Here is a 23,445-nt window from a genome sequence, read left to right as displayed (position 1 = left end):
AGAAGTTTATTATAGCTGAATATTTATTACCATTTATATAATACTGTCACATTAAAAATGCCTACATTTTATTCTACTCCAAATATTTAAACATGTAAATGTAACCAAGTAATGTTTTGTCATTATTGTGACAAAAGCATCTTAGGTTACTAGGCTAGTTAGTAAATCACACATTTGTAAAGCTTCCTTTTAAGGTCAGTGCGGCTGGCTATTAAAGTTACTTTATCTTTGTTTATTTATATTTGATACTGTACACTCTCTTCCTATTGCGAAAGTCATATTTATGTTGAGAGCAAATGAAAACTTCCAGGGCCACGTTCCTGTAAGACTGAAAGGCACCCCAGTAACTCTCATCACTGAGTGTCAGTGTTGTTAGCTAGTGTTCTTGTTTTTTTAAAAAAAAAAGTGATGCTTCCAGTATGTGAATCATAATTAATTACAGGACGCTGGATCATTGGTTTTCCTTTTTGCTGGGCTTTCCTTCCTTCGCTATCCTCATTAGTGAGTGAACTTTCTCTTCTCCCTCGAGGTGGCAGCTAGCCAGCGTCCTATACTGTGTGCACCACGATAAACAGCACCGCGATTAGCTATCCTACGAACAAACTTCAGTGGCTTCTTTTGTAATATGTAGGATGCCAAGTATGCATTGAGCAATACTCTCATGAATTGTCTTTTTTTTTTTTAGTGAGAAAATTGCTTCATCTCTGTCTATCGTGACTCCTAATGCAGGTATCTTTGGGTTTCCACAATTGTGTGGTTTTTGCTTGCGTTAGTATGAGAAAGCCCAGTTCAGGAAAACTTTTCATACTCTGAAGCCTCTGATGAAACCTGAAGTGTTTCTGAAATAAACAGTTGATTCTTTGAGTTGATTTATAAGTAGAATTTGCTGTTATCTTAGGCATTGAGGAATTTATTTCTGACTGGAAACTACCCTCATGAAACAAAACAAACCTAACCACTCTCCTTACGTCAGAATCCACCCTTATCCAGTTCAACATAACGCTGACTCAGATAGGCTGATTTCCCGTCCTTCTCTGAATCCTAAGCTGGCCGTATTCTATATAGTTCCTTTCCCCAGCAGGAGCTCTGAAACAGATTTTCTGTCTGAGGCAGGAGCAGCTTTACTCTCAAGGTTTTCTTGTTGTTATAGCCTCAGAATGCTTCACTTTATTGTTATTATTTGTAAATAAATTTTTGTTGGAGTATAGTTACTTCACAATGTTGTGTTAATTTCTGCTGTATAGCAAAGTGAATCAGCTATATGGACATGTATAGCCACTCTTTTTTTGGATTTTCTTCCCATTTCGGTCACCACAGAGCCCTGAATAGAGTTCCCTGAGCTATGTAGTAGGTTTTCATTAGTTATTTATGTTATGTGTGTGTGCTCAGTCGCTCAGTTGTGTCCAACTCTTTGTGACCCCCATGGACTAGCCCACCAGGTTCCTCTGTCCATGGGATTTTTTCAGGCAAGAATACTGGAGTGGGTTGCCATTTCCTCCTTCAGAGGGTCTTCCCGAACCACGGATCGAACCTACATCTTCTTAGTATTCTGCATTGCAGGTAGATTCTTTACCCATGCGCCGTCTTTTATACCTAGGGCTTCCCTGATAGCTCAGCTGGTAAAGAATTTGCCTGCACTGCAGGAGACCCTGGTTCAATTCCTGGGTCACGAAGATCCCCTGGAGAAGGGATAGGCTACCCACTCCAGTATTCTTGGGCTTCCCTGGTGACTCAGACAATGAAGAAGCTGCCTGCAGTGCAGGAGATCTGGGTTTAATCCCTGGGCTGGGAAGATCCCCTGGAGGAGGGCATGGCACACCATCCCAGTATTCTTGTCTGGAGAAATCCATGGACAGGGGAGCCTGCTGGACTACAGTCCATAGCATTGCAAAGAGTCAGACACCACTGACGTGACTAAGTACACACACATCAATAGCATATAGAGCTTCCCAGGTGGCGCAGTGCTAAAGACTCTGCCTGCCCATGCAAGAGACCTGGGTTTGATCCCTGGGTTGGGAAGATCCCCTGGAGGAGGGCATGGCAACCCACTCCAGCATTCTTTCCTGGAGAATCCCATGGACAGAGGAGCCTGGTGGTCTCCAGTCCACGGGGTCTGAATGACTGAGCACACAAACGCACACATCAGTAGTGTATACATGTCCGTCCCTATCTCCCCATAGTGGTTAGAGCTCCTTGTCTGCACCGCTGAGGATGCAGATTTAGCCCCTGGTCAAGGAACTAAGATCCTGAAAGCCAAGCAGCATGGCCAAAAAAAAAAAAAATGTGTTTAAAGGATGATTCACTTTAATATTGAGGAGCTGTGTGCTTCCTGAGCTGACCTGATTGAATTCTTTTTCTTCATCCTGAATTTATGAGCATTTCAAGTTTTAGTGCATCTCCTACCTGTTCCCATTGGAAAGAAAGTTCTGGGACTTACCTAAGTTCTGTTTGTCCTCCTACTCAATCTCCTTGCCTGTTCTGTAAGCACAGCTCTCGCCTGCAGGATGTGGGGTCAACACTGGAATCTTTGTTGAAAGAAAGCTAATATACGTGCTGGTGTTTGAAAGCAATGGTAAGAGAAGAGGACTAATCAAGAATCCATCCCCTGAGCTGGAGGATGTATAACTAGTGGAATTTTCTAACCACATGCTGAGATTGGGATGCCTGGGAGAGAGAAGGGACTAAGAGAAATAGGAGGTTGGTTTTTTAAAATATGTATTTATTTATTTGGCTGCACTGGGTCTTAGTTGTAGCACATGGTTTCTTTCAGTTGTGGCATGCAGGATATAGTTCCCTGACCAGGGATTGATCCTGGGCCCCCTGCCTTGGGAGCACCGAGTCTTAGCCACTGCATCCCCAGGGACGTTCCCTAGGAGTTTTATTTTAAATATGTTAAGTTGCACAGGCCTACTGGATATCTAAGCAGAGATATCAAGTGAAGAGTTGGACATATGGGTGGAAGCTATAAATTCAAATTTCATCAGGTGATACTTGTGTTTCAGTTTATGGATCTGGAAGAAATGAGCAGGTAGAGAAGGATAGAAGATGGGCACAGATGGAGTGTCACATTTTGGGGAGTTCAGTGCTGAGGGCAATGGTAGAGTGGCAAAGGCACATGGGAGTCTGGTACTGACCTTCAGCCAGGGAAGAATGAAGAGTGGTAGTAGTGACTTACAGTGGGCTGAGAAGACTCAAAACCCCAATGAATGTACCTTGCGCTACCTTCCTACAGTGTTTATTGAAATGTACAGGTTTATGGTTTGTCCCATAAACTGGTTATGCAGCTTGATGTTAGCCTGATGCATATAGAAGATTCTCAGTAAACTTGTGCCTTGGCTATCCTGAGACCAAGATGCCTTGCGAGTATCATAGAGGTTAAGAATCCAAAGTTGACACACAGCCTGTACTCTTGAGGGAGGACTCTGGGAACTCTGCCCAAAAGACTCAGAACTCTTTGACATCTGCTTGTACCTTTCTTTTCCTGCTGGACTGCTTCCTTACCATTATTAAAGCCCTTAGAGGGTACTGCATACCCTATAGGATTTCACATGGTGGTGGTTGTTGTTCAGTTGCTTTGTCATGTCAGACTGCAACCCCATGAACTACAGCACACCAGGCTTCCCTGTCCTTCACTATCTCCCGGAGTTTGCTCAAACTCGTGTCCATTGAGTCAGTGATGCCATCCAACCATCTCATCCTCTGTTGCCCCCTTTTCCTCCTGCCCTCAATCTTTCCCAGCATCAGGGTATTCTCCAATGAGTTGGCTCTTCCCATCAGGTGGTCAAAGTATTGGAGCTTCAGCTTCAGTCCTTCCCATGAATATTCAGGGTAGATTTCCTTTAGGACTGACTGGTTTGATCTCCTTGCTGTCCAAGGGACTCTCAAGAGTCTTCTCCAGCACCACAGTCCAAAGCATCAATTCTTTAGTGCTCAGACTTCTTTATGGTCCAGCTCACATCCATACATGACTACTGGAAAAACCATAGCTTTGACTACACAGATCTGTGACCGCAAAGTGATGTCTCTGCTTTTTAATATGCTAAGTTGGTCATAGCTTTTCTTCCAAGGAGCAAGCATCTTTTAATTTCATGGCTACAGTCACCATCTACAGTGATTTTGGAGCCTAAGAAAGTAAAGTCTCTTACTGTTTCCGTTGTTTCCCCATCTATTTGCCATGAAGTGATGGGACCAGATGCTATGGTCTTAGTTTTTTGAATGTTGAGTTTTAAGTCAGCTTTTTCACTCTCCTCTTTCACCCACATGAAGAGGCTCTTTAGTTCCTCTTTGCTTTCTGCCATAAGGGTGGTGTCACCTGCATATCTGAAGTTGTTGATAATTCTCGATGCTATCTTGATTCCAGCTTGTGAGTCATCCAGCCCAGCATTTTGTATGATATACTCTGCATAGAATTAAATAAGCAGAGTGACAATATACAGCCTTGAGGTACTCCTTTCCTAGTTTTGAATCAGTCCATTGTTCCATTCTCGGTTCTAGCCATTGCTTCTTGTCCTGCATGAGTTTCTCTGGAGATAGGTAAGGTGGTCTGGTATTCCCATCTCTTTAAGAATTTTCTACAGTTTGTTGTGATCCACACAGTGAAAGGCTTTAGCATAGTCAATGAAACAGAAGTAGAATTTTTTTTTTTAATTCCCTTGCTTTTTCATGAGTCCTTTTAATTATCCAACTCTGTGTACCTACTGCAGTGATGAACCTTATGGGGACAGGGCACCTAAAAGCAGGAGATCCCAGGCTATGGGATGGTAGGAGTTATGCTGCAAGGTTGGTTACAATCTTTAGTCTGCTCAGAGTATGGCTTCAGACAGCTCTTGAGGATATTGGGGAATGGCTCTATCTCTTGGGGATGAGATAAGAACAAGGAAATGCCTTGTCATCTTTGTATGACAGCATGCAGATAATACCTGGCACAGAGTGGAGACCTAGAAAAATGTTTTTTAAATGAGTGAGTGAATAAAGGAATGCATAGATGAAGAGAGGTGGTCATACTGGCTGGTTTTCAGCAGCCCTGAACTCCAGAGAGTGGTTCAAACTTTAGCAAAGTTTGATTCCTTCAACAGCTTGGTGAACTCCAGCTTCAAGGCCTGGGGGTTTGCGTTTCCTCTTCTCAGCACACATTCCCCACATGTCCTTGAAGTTCACTCCCTCACTTTGTTTGGGACATTGTTCAAATCAGGGAGATGCTTGCTGACCTCCATATCCAAAAGATATCCCTTGCCCTCTTTATCTTTTATGCCACCTCATTGTTCCTCATAGAACATCTTGCTACCTGATCTTGTATTATCTGTATACCTGTTAAGCCTGTGTATTTAAGGACTGCCATACCAGAATATCTATTCCATTTTAGTAGGTGTTTCTGTGGCTCATTCACTGCCCGAATCCCAGTGCCTGGAGCAGTGTCTGGCATATATTACATGCTCAAAAAGCATTTGTTTGGCAAATAGGCTCTCATGCCCAACCCATATGCTTTTCACTCATGTGGTTGGGTATCAGGGGTCATCATCCATCGTGGAATGGTTAATGAGATTTAGGACTGAGGTGATCCCTGGGAGGTAGGGCTTTGAGTTTTAAAGCCAGAGGAGTTGGTCACTCTACTGAACTGATTCAGCTTCCTGTTTGTTTACTCATTCATCCATTTCTTGGTCCAATATTTATTTAGTGCTCCCGTGTAGCAGCACTGGTTTAGGTACTGTACTAGAATATGGCCATGCACAAGTCAGACAAAACATACGCTGTCATGAAGCTTATATTCCTCAGCAGGGGCAGGAACTTGAACTAATGGATGTTACGGTTCACCCTACACAGTACGACTGATGTTAAATTCCACAGGATGATGGTACAGTATCACTGGCCAGCAGGTGTGCTCAGGAGAGAAGCAAGCCATGACTGGAGTTAGTCTTTGCTGCAGTGGAAGCCCACTAACTCCCACCAGAAAGGAATCTGTTGCCCTGGGTTCTGGCCAACATCTCCATTCCGTCTGTAGCTGCTGCTTCTGCTGCTGCTAAGTAGCATCAGTCGTGTCTGACTCTGTGAGACCCCATAGATGGCAGCCCACCAGGCTCCCCCATCCCTGGGATTCTCCAGGCAAGAACACTGGAGTGGGTTGCCATTTCCTTCTCCAATGCATGAAAGTGAAAAGTGAAAGTGAAGTCACTCAGTTGTGTCCAACTCTTAGCGACCCCATGGACTGCAGCCTACCAGGCTCCTCCATCCATGGGATTTTCCAGTCGAGTACTGGAGTAGGTTGCCATTGCCTTCTCCATCTGTCTGTAGCTAAGACGTATCAAAACCCACATACACTTCCATTCACAAGTCTTTTAACTGATTTTTCCTGTTAACATTATTAATTGTTAAACATCTTGTGACTGGGTGCATCAGCTGAGCTGGCCTAAGGCAAAGCTCAAGGAAAGGTAAGTGTCTGCTTTTCGGCATCAGCTTCCATGCTTGAAGCATTATGTTGCGATGTCCTTTCAGATCAAACTGAACTAGCTTGCTACTCCTCCTTTATTCTTCATAATTTCTTCCCACTCAGAATTCACTCTCTGTCTTATTCCTCAGTGTTCTGAGTGAAAAAAGATTCTTAAGTTCTTGCAAATGCATATGCTTGCTCATAGACCATCAGCCACAAGATAACCTTTATGCATATGATAAGTACTTTCTTGAAGGTGATTTACCCAAACCAGGGACTCTAGTGGTTGGGATTTGTTGAGCTATGTCATGTTGCTCATGGAGAGAATGAACTCATCACATATATGGGGTCAGCCTTGACCAGCATTTAAAAGTTCCCTTTCAGTCCTCACAAGTCCTCATATTAAGCCCCTTGGTAGTGCATGGTTCCTCTGTGACCTCAGGCAAGTAGGCCCATGATAAACTTCTCAATTTCATAAAATATATGCCATAGAATTTTTGAATGTCAGCATGTAGCTTCCACTTTCTTCTCAAATGGTTTCCATTGTGCTGTGGGGCTCAGGGTAAGGATGGCATTTGAAGAATTCTTGGCTTAGTGCATGACTTGTTCACTCTCTCAGCATCCCTGTCAAGCAGTTTAATTATGCAAATGAGAACTCAGCTGAGAGTTTGGGGGAGGGGTGGCGGAGAGAGGAACAGTGCAGGGAAGTGCTAGACAGGCATTATGCCGAGAATATCCACACTTCCTATATTGAGGAATCTCCTCCCCCCCTTTTTTCTTCTTTCCCCCTAAGATGAAAAAGAATTTGAAAGTCTGCTCTTTTATCTTTTTTTACACCTTACTGCTGTCTGCTTCCTGTTCAAAAAAATTTTTTAAATGCTGATTTTTGTTTTAGCTCCTTGTCTCTGTCTCCCTTTAAGAGATGCTCACAGTAAAATAAGTGATGCTGCTCATGTTAATGTGTTTTAAATTTCACAGTATAAAAGGATTTTCCTTTCTACCTTCTCAAGGTCAGCGGGTTCTGACTCAAAGATGAAATCTAATGTTGGTGTCGGTGAAGCCAGCAACATTCCTCTTCAAGTATGACTTGGATCGTTTGGCTAACAGGCCTGGTTAAGGGTTGACCAGTTACCCAGTCTGGGCATTGTTGCCTTAAAGGGGTGGAAATCTGGAGAACTAAGGGCTAAAAGAGGGCAGCACTTGCACAGCCAGCATCTAGTTGGATCTTATGCAATGATGTAAATCTTTGACTTTATTTGAATCTCTATTGACTTGTGTAATGAGAATTTCTCAAATACTACAACTAAAAGTAGTATGATTCTCCTAAAGTTTTAATGCTTAAGCAAAGTCATATAAATCCTCAGAGATTGAGTACCCTCATATATAATTAAAACTTTTTCAACTCAGCAAATGTAGAGAAACTGTTACTCGCCTGCAACTACACTAGACCCTAGATATGTGACATTAAAACAGAGACAAGTCCTTCCCCTAGAAGAACAGCACTAGTAGGGGAGAGACAGCACACGCACACGTAACTACATAAGTAGCAATTGTAGAAGTGCAATGAAGGAAATGTTTTTTTAATAAATAGTGTGAAAGATCTAATATAGATCAGAAATCGTCTACTGAGGAAATAACATTTGAGCCGAGTTTTGGGAGACGAGTAAAAGCTTGGTTGGTTAAAAAGAGTAACTAGAAGAGTTCCAGGTAGAAGACACAGAATAAAGTTCCAGAATGGAAATGACATTGTTCTGGAGGAACCAGAAGATGCCAGAATATTTGACACTTAAGAGATAGTGTCCTGAGATGAGGTTCGCATGAGTCAGGAAAGACCATAGAGATTCATACAGAACAGCTTCAGAGTTTGAATTTTAAGGGATATCTCTCATAAAGTTTTATACAGAGGTGTGACATGATCTAATTCTTATGTCTCAAAATCACTTCTGATGTCCATGAGGAAAGAGGTTGGTAAGGGAAAAGATTTCAGGCAGAAGGGTTCTGACAACCAATCATGTCAGCCTGGGCTATGGTGGTGGGAGTGAAAGAAATAGTGGATTTGATAGTTTTGCAATATTATGCATGGGGCTTGCTGCTGGATTGGACGTGGAGGGTGGCGGTGGGTGAGAAGGAGGAAAGCAGAGGTATGAGTAAAAGGGAATTTTCAGAGATGAATTCTAACTTAATCTTCCTAGTAAAAGAAATTTCCTGTAAGCTATATTTCAGGAGATGCAATTAAAACCAAAACATTAAAAATTTTGTTTTAAAATTAGGCAAAACTAGGTAAATGCAAACAAATTTAAAACGGAGGGGGAAAGATTTTACTATCAGACTAAGTGAAACTCAAGCTTAGAAACCATTATATAATGTGGAGCTGGATGATTTATTGGATTAAAGACTAGACAGCCATTAACATGGCAACACCATGTATAGAGCAGAATTTGTAGGAGATGTTCTGGTGTTGACTAGCAGTGGATCATGCGAACAAAAATAACTGTAGATACAGACTACATAAATCAATCCTAAAGGAAATCAATCCTGAATATTCATTGGAAGGACTGATGCTGAAACTGAACCTCTAAAACTTTGGCCACACCATGCGAAGAGCTGGCTCATAGAAAAAGACCCTGATGCTGGGAAAGATTGAGGGTGGGAGGAGAAGGAGGTGACAGAGGATGAGAGGATGAGATGGTTGGATGGCATCACCGATTCAATGGACTTGAATTTGAGCAAACTCTGGGAGATTGTGAAGGACAGGGAAGCCTGGAGTGCTACAGTCCATAGGGTCACAAAGAATCAGGCACAGCTGAGTGACTGAACAGCAACAACAACGTAAATAATAAAGAAAATCTTATATATATACACACAGACAAGTAACATACCATGTTCTCAAGTACACAGGGAACATCCATACAAATTAAATGTTAGTGGGCCACAAAGTAAGCCTCAATAAATTCCAAAAGAGAGAAGATACAGTTAACATTTCTTGATCTGAATGAAATAAAACTGAGAAATTTATAATAAATAATCTAAAAAATTTCTTCCAGCTGGAAATTAATTCTATCCAAAACTCTAGGAAGTGATGGAGGAGGGATCAAGATGGCAGAACAGTAGGACGCAGAGCTCACCTCCCCTGAAAAACCCATTAAAGATACATCCCCACGTGGAGCAATTCCCACTGGAGACTGCAGACTTTCATACAACGAAGTCTGTGAATTAAAGATCCACACAAACTTGGGTTGGAAGGGAACATAAAAGATCAGGTCAGGGCCTGTGCCCCTGGTAGGGGGAGACAGAAGAGGAGGGTGTGATACGGGCTCAGAGATCCTTTCTGGGGAGTGAGCTGTTCGCATAGTGGGTACTGCAGCCCTCGAGTCTGATGCTGCAGAAAGACTGGTTACTTGCGAGCTGAAGATGTGAGGGGAACCACTGAGCTAAGTTTTTGACCAACCCAATATACTGGGAGTTAAACACCTTTGTTGTTTAAAGCCAGTGAGGTTTGAGGGCTGCTTGCCACGTCAGCATAACTCTGTGAGATCACGGTGCCCTTCATAACATTGTTCCTGCTCCCCTGCAGCTTCGTTTCTTGCTATTGTTTTGCAGTTTTCCTTACCTTCTCCCCAACATAACACCTCCCTCAGTTCTCACTGCACTTTATGTTATGGTGCTTTCATTAAATCCGGAGATGTTTCTCACCTCCATGACTTTGTTTATTCTGTTCCTTCCTCCTGGTTGCTTCCTACTCAACCTACTCCACTCAACCATCACCTCACGCACCTGCCCTTTCTTGGCCTCCTTCCTGCTCACCTGTGCCTGCCTGCTAAGTCGCTTCAGTCTTGTCTGACGGTTTGTGACTCTGGACCATGGCCCTCCAGGCTCCTCTGTCCATGAGATTCTCCAGGCAAGAATACTGGAGTGGGTTGCCACGCCCTCCTCCAGGGGATCTTCCTGATCCAAGGATCAAGCCCGTTCCTCTTATGTCTCCTGCATTGGCAGGTGGATTCTTTACCACTAGGACCACCTAGGAAGCCCCTTTCTCACACTCCTCACATACTTTCTCTATAATCCTACAAACAAATGTACATATCATAAGTACTGTATTTACACATTAATTGCTAATTATTTCAAGACGTTTTTAGTTCCTTCAGCACAGGAACTGTCTTACTCATTTTTATATTCCAGGCCCTTAGCACAATACTTAGCATACTTGGTGCTCAGTGAATGCTTATTGATAACTGCTGTTAACTTTTCTTTTTTAAATTAATTTTTATTGGAGTATAGTTGCATGACACTGTTGTATTAGTTTCTTCTGTACGGTAAAGTGAATTGGCTGTGTGTTTACATATAAACCCTCTTTTTTTGCATTTCCTTCCCATTTAGGTCACCTCAGAGCACAGAGTAGAGTTCCCTGTGTTATACACTGGGTTCTCATTAGTTATGTTTTATACATAGTATAAACAGTGTGTATGTATATCTATCCCAATCTCCCAATTCATCCCACCCCCTGCTAACTTTTCTGTTAAAACAAATTGTGACAAAACTAAATTAATTTAGAACTCGGATTAATGTCTTGACTAAATATGACAGATTCTTTCATTCATATTAAGCAACTGGGACTTCCCTGGTGGTCCAGTGGTTAAGACTTGGCCTTCCATAGCAGGAAGTGTGAGTTCAGTCTCTGGTGGGGGAGTCATGGTCCCATATGCCTCGTGGCCAAAAAATAACACATAAAATAAGCAATATTGCAACAAATTCAATAAAGACTTTAAAAAAATGGTTCACATAAAAAAATCCAAAGAACAAACTAAGCAACTGTTTCAGAGGGATTATGGAATTACCTAGAAATAGCTTTGAGAAGGACAGGTTGAGTTGAAGGGCCTGGATGAAGTTTCTAACTACTCTATACATATGGTTCCTCCTCCAGGCAGCCTTCTCTGACTCCTCCATGGGTGCTAAGTGCCTGCCTTTTGGCTTCCACAGCATGTTGTGGATATTTGGTTATGGTATCTTCTATATCATATAATTTTAGTTTACTTTCTAATGAGGGAATGACTCATGACTTTAATCTTTTCTTAAACGTAAGAGGAGTCCTTTAATTGACTAATGAATGAATAAGTTAATTTGGTTGGCAGCGATGCTCTTAAGAATACTTGGTGACGTTTTTGACATCTCCTGGCATCACAATCCTAAATAGAGAACTACATATCCAAACACTGACTATCCATTGAAATTCAAATATCCATGTAACACTTGTCCAGGAAGTAATCTTGTTAAGTAAAAGCTGATTATACCCAGCCATTTAAAACAGTTCCCTTAAAATCAACAGTTCACTACAAAGTAAGTGGAATGAATATTTATTGGGTGAAGAAGACAGGGAAATTGATGGATGCAGGTAGAGAGGGCTTTGGGCGAAAGGACACATAGTTCTGCTTTTATGAGCACTCCTGCTAAAAATACACATAGAGAAAACACAGCTGTTAGAAAAGACATTGCAATAATTACAGAACTCAGCATTAAAAGCTCTCTTTGCTTGAGGACCAGTTCCTGTTTAAAACAAAAGTAGCTCATAGACTATAGTTCAAGAAATTAAATCAGTGTCTGTCAGCACACTGCACAAAAGCCTTCAAGCCTGTCATTATTCACGTGCCTTGCCACATGTGTGCATGCACACCACACACGTACACACACACCATTTCTTATTAAAAAGGCAATGATCACAAAAGACACTTTTGAAAGACCACACCACATAGAGATATCAAAGCACAAAGGATGTTGTCTTCCTGACACTCTAAAGGCAATATTGCAAAATGTTCGTAAAGTTATAATAATCTCAAATTATGGTTAATGCTTCCCTCTTATAAACCAGTGCTTTATTTTAAAATATATTTTATGTGTTTAACATAAAAGAGAGAATTGTTTGTATCTCAGCAATCCCCTATCAAGGAAAGATTAAGAACAGTAAATCCTGTGCCTTCCAGAAAACTAGATTTTGAAGGAACAAACAGTTTATTTGAAGAGGAAGGTGGTAGTTGTTGTTTAATTGTTCAGTTGTGTCCAACTCTTTGTGACCCCATGGACTGCAGCACACCAGGCTTCCCTGTCCTTCACTATCTCCCGGAGTTTGCTCAAACTTATTTCCATTGAGTCAATGATGCCATCGTCCTCTGTCACCCCCTGAATTTGGAGGAAGACACAAAAGGTGAAGCTGAAGGGGTCAGATCATGAATGCCTTGTAGGTTAAACTATGGAACTGCTGGTTTATTTTAGAGAGAAAGGGGGCCTAGAAGGATGTCTTTGTGGCTTAGATAGGTCACTGAGGAAGCTTGGGAGAAGTGATAAAGCCAATTGGAGATACAGAATCGAATTTGGAGGTTACTGTTATAGGGTAGACAAGAGTCAATGAAAGTCAGAAAACGGCATATTAATAAGGGTCAAGTTGAAAGAGAAGGAATCGAAATGAAACCTACATGTGAGGTAAAATTGGTCAAATATGTATTGAGTCTGGAGTGTGAAAGAGAGTGAAGAGTTGTAGATTACTTTTCAGGCTTCTAGCCTGAGTGACAGGCCAATTGATTGAGGTAATGAAATAAAGACAAAAGAAGAACAGATTTAGAGGCGAGTATGACAAATTTAGTTTTGGATATGCTGAGTGTGAGATTCTTATAGGACAGTCAAGATGTATTTTGATATATGAGTCTGAGGCTCTGTGTGTGGAGGGGTTTCTCTGAAGCGAAAAATGTAACTTTTGGAGCCATCAGCCTACAGGTAGTGACTCAAATCATAAATGTTGCATGGAATCACTCAGAGTGCAAGAAGAGTATATAGCACCAAAAAAACTGTGGGCCAAAGGTTAAATCTGAGGAACTCCAAATAATAAGAATGGTGAAAATAATAAAAACCCACAAAGAAGATAGGAAGAAATAGAGTTAGGTTCACGATGAACCAGAGACATCTAAGGAAGAGAATTTTAAGAAGGCGAGAAAGGTAAAAAGTACCAAAAAATATCAGAATGGTCAAATAAAAATAGGACTAAAACATGTTCATCAAGATATATAGTTATCGAGTCATTAATGACACTAGCAAGCACAATTTTATTGTAGTTTGTGAGTTAAATGGGTCTTTGAAAAGTAGAGACAATTGCAGTCTATTGTTTTGAAATTTTGGCTGACACGAGTGCCTAATTTGCTATAATAATTACATAGGTAGAGACTGGAAAGTTTTAAATTAGATTTTTGGGTGTTTTAGTTAACAAATGATTGAAAAAAAAATAAAAGAAAATATAAAGTGTCATCTAGTGGACCAGACCTCTTTAGTTTCTGAGCAATCATTTTACACGTTTCTCCTATAAAAAGATACTGTTTCTTTTCAGAGTTATCTTGATTCTATTTCAATTGAAGGCATAACTCCTAAATAGCCCAACAATCACTGAACACACTCATTCCTTTTATTATTTTTATTTCAGAATATGTCTCCAGATGTTCAGAGGAGCTAATAGTGATGATTATATACCACAGTACAAGTAGTGGAATACAGAATTCTTAACATTTATTTCTGTAGCAGTATCTTCATCTTATTTTTATCAAAATTAAGAAAAGACAAGCCCAGAAAAGCAGATCATGTTCTAAGGAATTTGTAGCACATACAAGGAAGCTAAGTGCCTATGGTCACTTTTACTCCAAGCTAACATTTGCCTGGAGTGCTGTGGTTCATGGGGTCGCAAAGAGTCAGACATGACTGAATGACTGGACTGAACTGAACATTTCTCCTGGTCAGGAAAGTTGCTGGGGACTGTTGGTGACAAAGGTGCAAGGTCAACAATTTCCATCATCTTGAAATAAAAATATTTGGAATCCATAGAAGAATATTTTTAAAGATTTTTTTATATTTATTAATTATGTCTTCCTTTTTTTTTTATAGAAGTCCCTATAAGAATGCTAATAGTTTAGAATGTTATACCCTACCCTTCCCTCTGGCTGTGATTTGTCTTGTGAAGGGCTATATTTGTCAGAAGCAAGATACTCGGTAAAATTAAGTTGTGTCTGATCTTACTCCAGAGCTAAATTGGTATAAATACTAAGGTGTTAACGAAGGCTTGCTTAGAAAGTTATAATGCCTGAAGTTCAAAACACCAATCTGAATTTCAGTGACTATAGGCTCTTAGAAGCAAATCTTGATTGCCAGATAGCAATTATTGGCCCATCACACCTGCACTGGGCCCTGATGAACCCAGCTGGTTTGCCCAGAGACACTTTACAGCTCTCATGAGACTGAGTTAGCCAACATATTTATTCGGGTTTTTCTGTAAGATGTTATGGAAAACCTGAACAAACTTGTTGGCAAACCCAATATTTCAGCGCAGTTTTGAAATGTAGGGATTTGGAGAAAAGAGAACAAGAATTCTGACTCTGCTACTTGCTGTGTGTGACTTTGGAAAAGTTCTCAGCCTCCAAATACCCATTAAAATGGGAAGAATAATAGCACTCTTAGGGCTGGGAAGAAAAATGAGTAACAACAGTAATTACCATCTAATAGATATTCTATTTTACCCTTACAATATTTTTCATTTGTATCATCTGATTAGGTGGACATACCAGTATTTAAGATATGAAATAACATAGCTATCTTGGTGACCATTGTCATTAGAACCATCCCTCCCTGTCATCAACCTCTGACATTAATTGGAGGCTTGTTGAGAGCCAATCTGTTGATGTCGTTCAGTGGCTAACTCGTGTCCGACTCTTTGTGACCCCATGGACTGCAGCCCGCCAGGCTCCTCTGTTCTTCGCTGTCTCCTGGAGTTTGCTCAAATTCATGTCCTTGAATCAGTGATGAGAGCCAGTTACCAGGAATATATAGGATAAATCAAGAAATATTAGGCTACCCTTCACAGATGGCCAGTGTGGTTGGGCAATCAGGGCATACATATAAAACAGAGTGAATACCAATGAAAGGGGACATATTTTCTGCATGTGGGCAATGCAGATAAACAGTTTCCTAGGTACATGATCACTATGTCTGGGAGTGTCTCAGGAGGACTTCTCTGTAAGAAATTATTTAAACTGCAGGAAAATGAGCATCATGGTTAATGGGGAAAGCGCAAGCAAAAGTATAGATTAAAAGTATTTAGGGAAGGTTATGTGGACAGCCTAACTGCAGCAGAATATTTATATATGGCAATTGGAGGATGAATTTAGAGACATGGACAGAGGCTTTTGCAGTAGAAGCTAATTCTAGAATTAATCTTTAGAAGAGGCATACCTTCCCAGTAGTGCCTACTCTAGGTACTAGAATTTTTATTTCAGTGGTTAAATTGAGGTATATCCAGTCTAGATATTTATAATAATATCTTAAGAATTCTTAATCCAACATTTGATAGCGACTATCAAAAAATAAGAGCATCACTGAATGTTAGCAGAAAGAACCAGGTACTTGATAGAGAGCATATTGAGTTCAAATCTTTCTTATTTTACTTTGACTATATACCCAGATAATAAGGCTTACTATGAAGGAATTTTGAAAATTAAGTGAGAAAATGAATGGCCCTATTTGAAATAAAGGAGAGCCTGTATGGTCCATAGGGTCGCAAAGAGTTGGACACGGTTGAGCGACTTTCACTCAAGAAATAGCAGCTTCTATGTATTTGCAACTAAGAAAGTCCAGTCATTGAAATGAGAAAACCATATAGTTAATTTGAGTATAACTATAACTATATACAACAATCTAGATAAGTATGTGAGGTGTTACAAACTTCCAATTCCTCTTTGCCAGGAATATATGAAAACCTTTAGGCAAGCATGTGTTTCAGTGGCAGTCTGGTCTGTAGCTTTCATCTTGAGTCTGTTAATCTCATTCATACCACATGGTATTATCTTAGGATGTTAGTTTCATTGAGCTAGCCACTATAGTCATTGGCTCATTATCCTTTGAAGAATATCTTTGGTTACTGCATCTATGTTATCATGGGGATTTTGTGTCTCTCCAATATGGTTTGCCAGTCCTACTGCAGATAACATCTTGATTCTTCCTGCAGCACTATTCTGGTTCTTGAGCGTATTCTAATCGCTTTTCATTTGTTCCTTGTTTTAATATTATTCGGTGACTGGAAATATGGCTTCTGGGAAGAATAATAAATACCCCTGTTCTGGTGGGAAAAGTAACTGCCTTACTGAGGAAATGTGTCAGGGGAAAGGATGGGGCATGAGGAGAGGGAAAACAGAGCAATGCTTCTCTAATCCTTTATCTTGCATGAAGCTAACAGAGATATAATCTATCAGTCTTTGGTACAATAGGAAGATTCATGCTAGGAAATCCATAAAGTTTTGTTCAGGGACTTTGGAATTCTTCAGGTCATGAGAGTTCAGATTGATGAGATCAAAATAAGCTTTGGAGTAAGTTAGAACTGGGACCAGGTGAGCATTGCCCCCATGTCCATGCAACTGTCTCCTGCTTTTGTATCCTTAGCTGAGTCTCTTGGTCCTTGTCTATGGAAGGAGGAAAATGTTAGCATGTACTGAGTTGGCCAAAAAGTTCATTTGTATCTTCCCATACCATCGTGCAGAAAAGATTGGACTTTTTGGTCAACCCAGTGGCTCAGACAGTAAAGAATCTGCCTATGATGCAGGAGACCTGGCTGTGATCTCTGGATTGGGAAGATCCCCTGGAGGAGAAAATGGCAACCCACTCAAATATTCTGGTCTGGAGAATCCCATGGACAGAGGAGCCTGGTGGGCTATAGTCCATAGGGTCACAAAGGATCGGACACAACTGAGTGACTAACACACATATGCAATATTTCAGAGCATAGAATCCTATTTTGAAATCAGGATTAATAACAGTTAATTCAAGTAAATTGCTTGGCCTATTCCTGGCCCGTAATAAGTACTTAATACATTCCACCTATTATTATGTTACTTTACAGATGAAGCTCAGGGTACCTTGCCCAAGTAGACACAGTGGCAGAGCAGATTGTGAGCTGAGATTTGTCTCACTCTGAAACTGTTATTTCCACAGTACTACACTGCCAGTTCAAATGCTCTGATGCTCCAAAACATTTGCTTTAAACATTACACTGTTGAATCTTCCCTAGGCTACCCCTTTTTATTAGTTCTTCTGTACTTCCCTAAGAGTATTCCAGGGCTTCCTTGATGTCTCCGATGGTAAAGAATCTGCCTGCAGTGTGGGAGACCCGGGTTCAATCTCTGGGTTGGGAAGATCTCCTGCAGAAGGGAATTGCAACCCAGTCCAGTATACTTGCCTGGAGAACTCCACGGACAGAGGAGCCTGGAGAGTTACAGCCCATGGGGTTGCAAAGAGTCAGACATGACTGAGAGACTAACACAGAACCTTGTACTGCATTTCCGATCCATCAGTCTCCTCAAGCAGCAAGCCAGAGGCACCAACACAGGGCCTGGGGGTGTATTTGAAAATCACATATGACATGCAATGTTTATGTTTTGGAAAGATACAACATACAAGCAAGAACAATTGTTGATCAAATAATTGGGCAAAACATACTTCTGACAAAATAAAGAAAATAAAATTAAAATCATACTGTAGAAAACTGAAAATATTCTTAGAGTATAGTGTTAAATATTTTATTATTTCAAGTAGCTAATTTGAATGTAAATAGAAATAATATATATATATATACACACACAGATATATGCATACACATTCAATTTTAATTAGTATCTTAGGCATAGTGTTAAACTTCATCACTTAAATTTTTTGATTTGTCCTGCCCTTGTCAAATGTCATTAATTTCATCCATATTTAAATTTTCAACTTTTCATGGAATTTCAGAACTAAGTGAATTTTAACAATTTTCTTATATAACTTTGGCCCTTCTTTCCTCCTTTTTATATCAAATACTACATACAGGTTATGATTTTCATGGAATAAATATGGTTACCCTTCAGCATCTCCAAAGCATACTTACATTTAGTTCTTTTTCTTTTTTAGTGTTGCTTTTTTTTTTTTTTAACATTTGTATTGGAGTATAGTTGATTTGCGATGTTGTGTTAGTTTCAGATATACAGCAAATTGAATCAGTTATACATTTATTACATATATCCACTATTTAGTTTCTTTTCCCATATCGGCCATTACAGAGTATAGAGTAGAGGTCCCTGTGCTATACAGTAAGTCCTTATTAGTTATCTGTTTTATATATAGTAGTATGTATGTGTCAATCCTAATTTTCCAATTTATCTCTCTCCCTACCCCATAACCCCCTCCCCCCCAAAACCATAAGTTTATTTTTTACATCTGAAATTCTATTCTGTTTTGCAGATAAGTTCATTTGTAGCCTTTCTTTTTTGGATTCCACATATAAGCAATATCATATGATAGTTTTTTCTTGATCTGACTTCACTCAGTATGATAATCTCTAGGTGCATTCATCTTGCCACAAATGGCATTATTTCATCCTTTTATGGTCAAGTAATATTCCTGTATATCATCGTTTGCTGTGGTAGTTAACTGTCACTTTACATGCTTGACAATAAGCCTTTTGAAGGCTGGTAATTTAGTTTTACCTGTAACATCTTACCATATGATCTGACAGTTGAGCTCCTAGTATAGTATCCAATGATTTAAAAATTTATTTCTACACAAAAATCTGTACATGAATGTTTACAGCAGCTTTATTCATATCATTTAAAAACTAGGAGCAACCAAGACATCTTTTAATAGGTGTATGGATAAACTGTGGTCCATCTACACAGTAGTATACTATTCAATAATTTTAAAAGCTACCACACTGAAGACATGCATTAATTTTAAATGCATATTGTTAAGTGAAATAAACCAATCTGAAAAAGCTACATACTGAATGGTTTCAATTATATGATATTCTGTAAAATGGAAAAGTTAGAGACAATAAACAGAGCAGCCAGTAATTGCCAAGAGTCCAGGGTTAAATAAGTGAAGCTCAGGAAATACTTTTAGGGGATGAAACTATTCCACAGGATACTGTAATGGTGGATATGACACTACACACTAGTCAAAACTCAAAGAACTTTGCGGCATCAACAGTGAACTTTAGTTTATAGAAATCTTAACAAAGCATTTAGGAGGTTCTGGGATCTCATGGTATAGTGCAATATATGGGCCAAGAATCTAACTGAATTACACTGGTAGAAAACAACTTCACTGAGGAGGGTGGTGGAGAAGGGATTGAAGTAATTAGCTTTGGAAATGAACCTTCTCTGAATTACTAAGTGCAAAAGCAACTGTACATAAGCACCACCATCTCTGAAGTTGGGGTACATGGTGGTACAGGTTAGCAATGTTTAAATCACTACATGTATATGCTGGAATTAAACAATTAGGTAAATTGATGGTTATGGTAAGAACCAGATTACTCACTGTTGGAGTAGAAATTATAGCTAAGAAAGTGGAGAAGTTAGGAAGATCAACATGGCAATAGATTAGAGTTGGAGACAGTGTGGGTTCATGTTTAGCTTAATACAGATACAGGTGGTTACATACGAAGTATTTATAGACATACACATATACATAGGTTAGTATAAACATATATTTCCTGGTTACCTCAGTGAGGTACCATAGAAGTAATGATACTCCAAGGGCAGCAAGCACGTCTAACACTCAGCTGTTGGTTTCTAATGCTACTCATTGAAAACGAAAATTAAAAAAGGACTCCCTGGAGATATGACTGTATCTTTTAATCTAGGACTGGGGCAGATGAGGCTGGAATTCTGGAACACAGTACCAGAAAGTAAGGAGGTATTAAAGACACACATGCATACACAGCCATACTAACACACACACAGTACACACCCCACAGTGCACGGTGAGAGTGTCACAGAGACAGAGTTCCCAATGGCCAAAGCTAGAACAGTTTGAGCGACAAAATAAAGTGGTATTGGATCAATAATGCAGAATACAAAATAAATATCTATGGGTTCAAACCAATATAAATGAATAATGAAATGGGGCATAAAAGATACATCTCTGCAGAATAATTCCAAAATGTTGGTAATCTTATATTTCCCTCGTGGAGACAAATTATAACTCTCCCTCCTTGAATGTGGGCTGTGCATAGTGACCTCCTTCTAAAGATTACAGCATAGATCGGGAAAAAAAGGTGGCTTTATAGTGGAAACCTGTCAACAGTACCTCAGCCAGGTGATCCATGAAAATATCAACAGTGAAAGGTGTCTTGAGGGTATATACCCTTGATATAATATGATGAGAATGTCACTTTACCTCTGTCTTCTTCCTCCTCCAAATTTATAAATCCAGTCAAATCTTGAAAAAAAAAAATCTCCAAACAAATACCAAAGGGGGAACATTCTATTAAATGTCTGACCAGTACTCCTCATAGTTGTCTAAGTCATCAAAAATGAGGAAAGTTTGGGAAACTGTCAAAGCCTAGGGAAGCCTTATGTGGTACCTGAATTGGATCACAAGACAGAAAAAAAGACATTAGGTTATAAACTAAGAAAATCTGTACGAAGTGCGAACTAAATTATGAATTTCAGTAAAAATGATCAATTTTGGTTCATTAATTGTGAAATCTGTACCATGTATCTTTAAGATGTTAATAAGAGGGGACCCATGGCAACTCACTGCAGTGTTCTTGCCTGGAGAATCCCCACAGATGGAAGAGAGTGGCCGGCTACAGTCCATGTGTCGCAAGATGTTGTACATGACTGAGTGTGCACACACAGCTTGAGGTATATGGAAACTTTCTGTACTATCTTTGTAAGTATTATGTAAATCTAGGACTATTCCATAATTTTATTTTTACATGTCAGTTGAGCACACCTGTGTATTTTTAACTCCTTGAAATGTGAGTTTAGTGAGGAATTTGTCTCATTTTACCACTGAATCTCCTAGTGTTAGTTGCTCAGTCGTGTCTGACTTTTTGTGACTCTGTGAACTGTAGCCCACCAGGCTCCTTTGTCCATGGGATTCTCCAAGCAAGAATACCGGAGTGGGTAGCCAGCCTTTCCCTTCTCCAGAGGGTATACTCCTGACCTAGGATCAAACCCAGGTCTCCTTAGTTGCAGACAGATTGTTTGCCTTCTGAGCCACCAGGATCCCCTAAACAGTCCCTAAAACAGTATACTGCCTGGCATGTAGTAGATCCTCACTAAATACTTGCAGAATAGATAAAGGAAAACATTAATGCCGTTATAGTACCAATTTAAGTAACTATCAGTTGATTACTATTATTTGTTATTAGTTTTATTTTGTAAGGTATATATTCTGTCCTGTAACCATAATTTCCAGAGTTATTTTTATTCTTTTAATCATTTCTGTTTCTTTCCTGAGTTCTATATTATTGGTTTCCTCTTGGTTAACTGGAGTTATAATCAAGTAATTATTTTCAAAAATATTTCAAGTGTTGTATATCCCAGGTCTTGCAGATTTGAGAAGGTCTGTTGAAGGATGAGACTGTAAATAAGTCACTGATTGTCACATTTCTTCAAAAGTTCAGAAAACTTCATCTACTTTTCTGGCTTTAAAATAGAGAAATCTGAGAATTTCTTAATTTTTCTTCTTGAATTTTTGTATCTTTTCTTGCTATCTGAAAAAAAAATCGCCTTATGTTTTTGAAGTCTGTTTTAACTGTTCTGTCTAGTTTTCCTGGAACAGTGAATACACTGTCACATACCTGAGAGTATGGTCTATGAAAACATGCTCAGCACCATTAATCAGCTGGGAAATGCACATCAAAACCACAACAACATGTTGTCTCAGGGCACTTAGGATGTCTATTATTAAAAAAGAAAATAAAGATAACAAGCGTTGGCAAGGATGAAAAGAAAAGGCCACCTTTGTACACTGTTGGTAGGTGTAAATTGGCCTAGCCTTTATAGAAAATAGTATGGAAGTTTCTAACAGTCTTAAAAATAGAACTACCATATGAGTCAGCAATCTTACTTCTGGATATTTTTCCATAGAAATTGAAATCAGAATCTCAAAGAGAAAGCTACATTTTAGCATTATTTACCAGAACCAAACTATGGAAACAACCTGTATGCTCATCATTGGATGAATGGATAAAGAAAGTGTGGTATGTACATATAATGGGAATATTATCCATCCTTAAATAAGAAGGAAATCCTGCCACTTGCAACAACATAGATGGATCTGAAAGACATTGTGCCAAGTGAAATAAGCCAGATACAGACAGACAAATACTGCATGATCTTACTTATATGTGGAATCTAAAATAGTCAAACTCATAGAAACAGAGTAGAATGGTGATTATCAGGATCTGGGATCATGAGGAGATGGGAGAGGTGTTGCTCAAGGAGTAAAAGGTTTCAGTTAAGCAATATGAATAAATTGTGGGAACTAATGTGTAAAATGGTGATTATAAGTAACGACACTATGCTACTATGCTGTAGACATGAACTCTTCTAAGAGGGTAGATACTAAGTGTTACCACAGAAAAAGAAATAAATAATGGAAACTGTGTGAGATGATGGATATGCTACTTAGCTTGATTGTGGTGAATATTTCACCATGTATACCTGTATCAAATTATCAAGCTGCAGCTAAATGCATACAATTAAAAAACCCCAGAATTATCCCTTTTAAAGTTTCAATAGCAAATATACTCCCTAGAGGATATACCTAGGAGTGGCATTTCTGTCAATTAATGTAATATCTCACAATTTTCTGTATGTAAATAGATCTTTACAGTTTATTGCTAATTACTTAAAAAATTATAATTTTTTCTAGAGCTCTCAGTTCTATGATCATATACACTGCTGTCTCAATTAGGACACATTTGGGAATGAAAGAATGCACTATCATGAATTATATGAAGACAAGAGACCCAACCAGGATAATTCTAGGTGAAGTTGGATATAAGGACAAACTCTGCATGAATTATTTAGAAGTATATGTAAAATTTAACCACAGTAAATTATGTAATTTAAAATTATGGATATTTTTGTATCCTTTTATACCAATTTTTTAAAGTTTTTCAAAGTATTTTATGACTCAAAATAAGGACAATGCCGTCTTTATTAGACTTTGCACTT

The sequence above is a fragment of the Cervus canadensis genome, chromosome 9 (genome assembly GCF_019320065.1).
Source record: "Cervus canadensis isolate Bull #8, Minnesota chromosome 9, ASM1932006v1, whole genome shotgun sequence".
Taxonomy (NCBI): Eukaryota; Metazoa; Chordata; class Mammalia; order Artiodactyla; family Cervidae; genus Cervus; species Cervus canadensis.
This window is presented reverse-complemented; position numbering follows the sequence as displayed.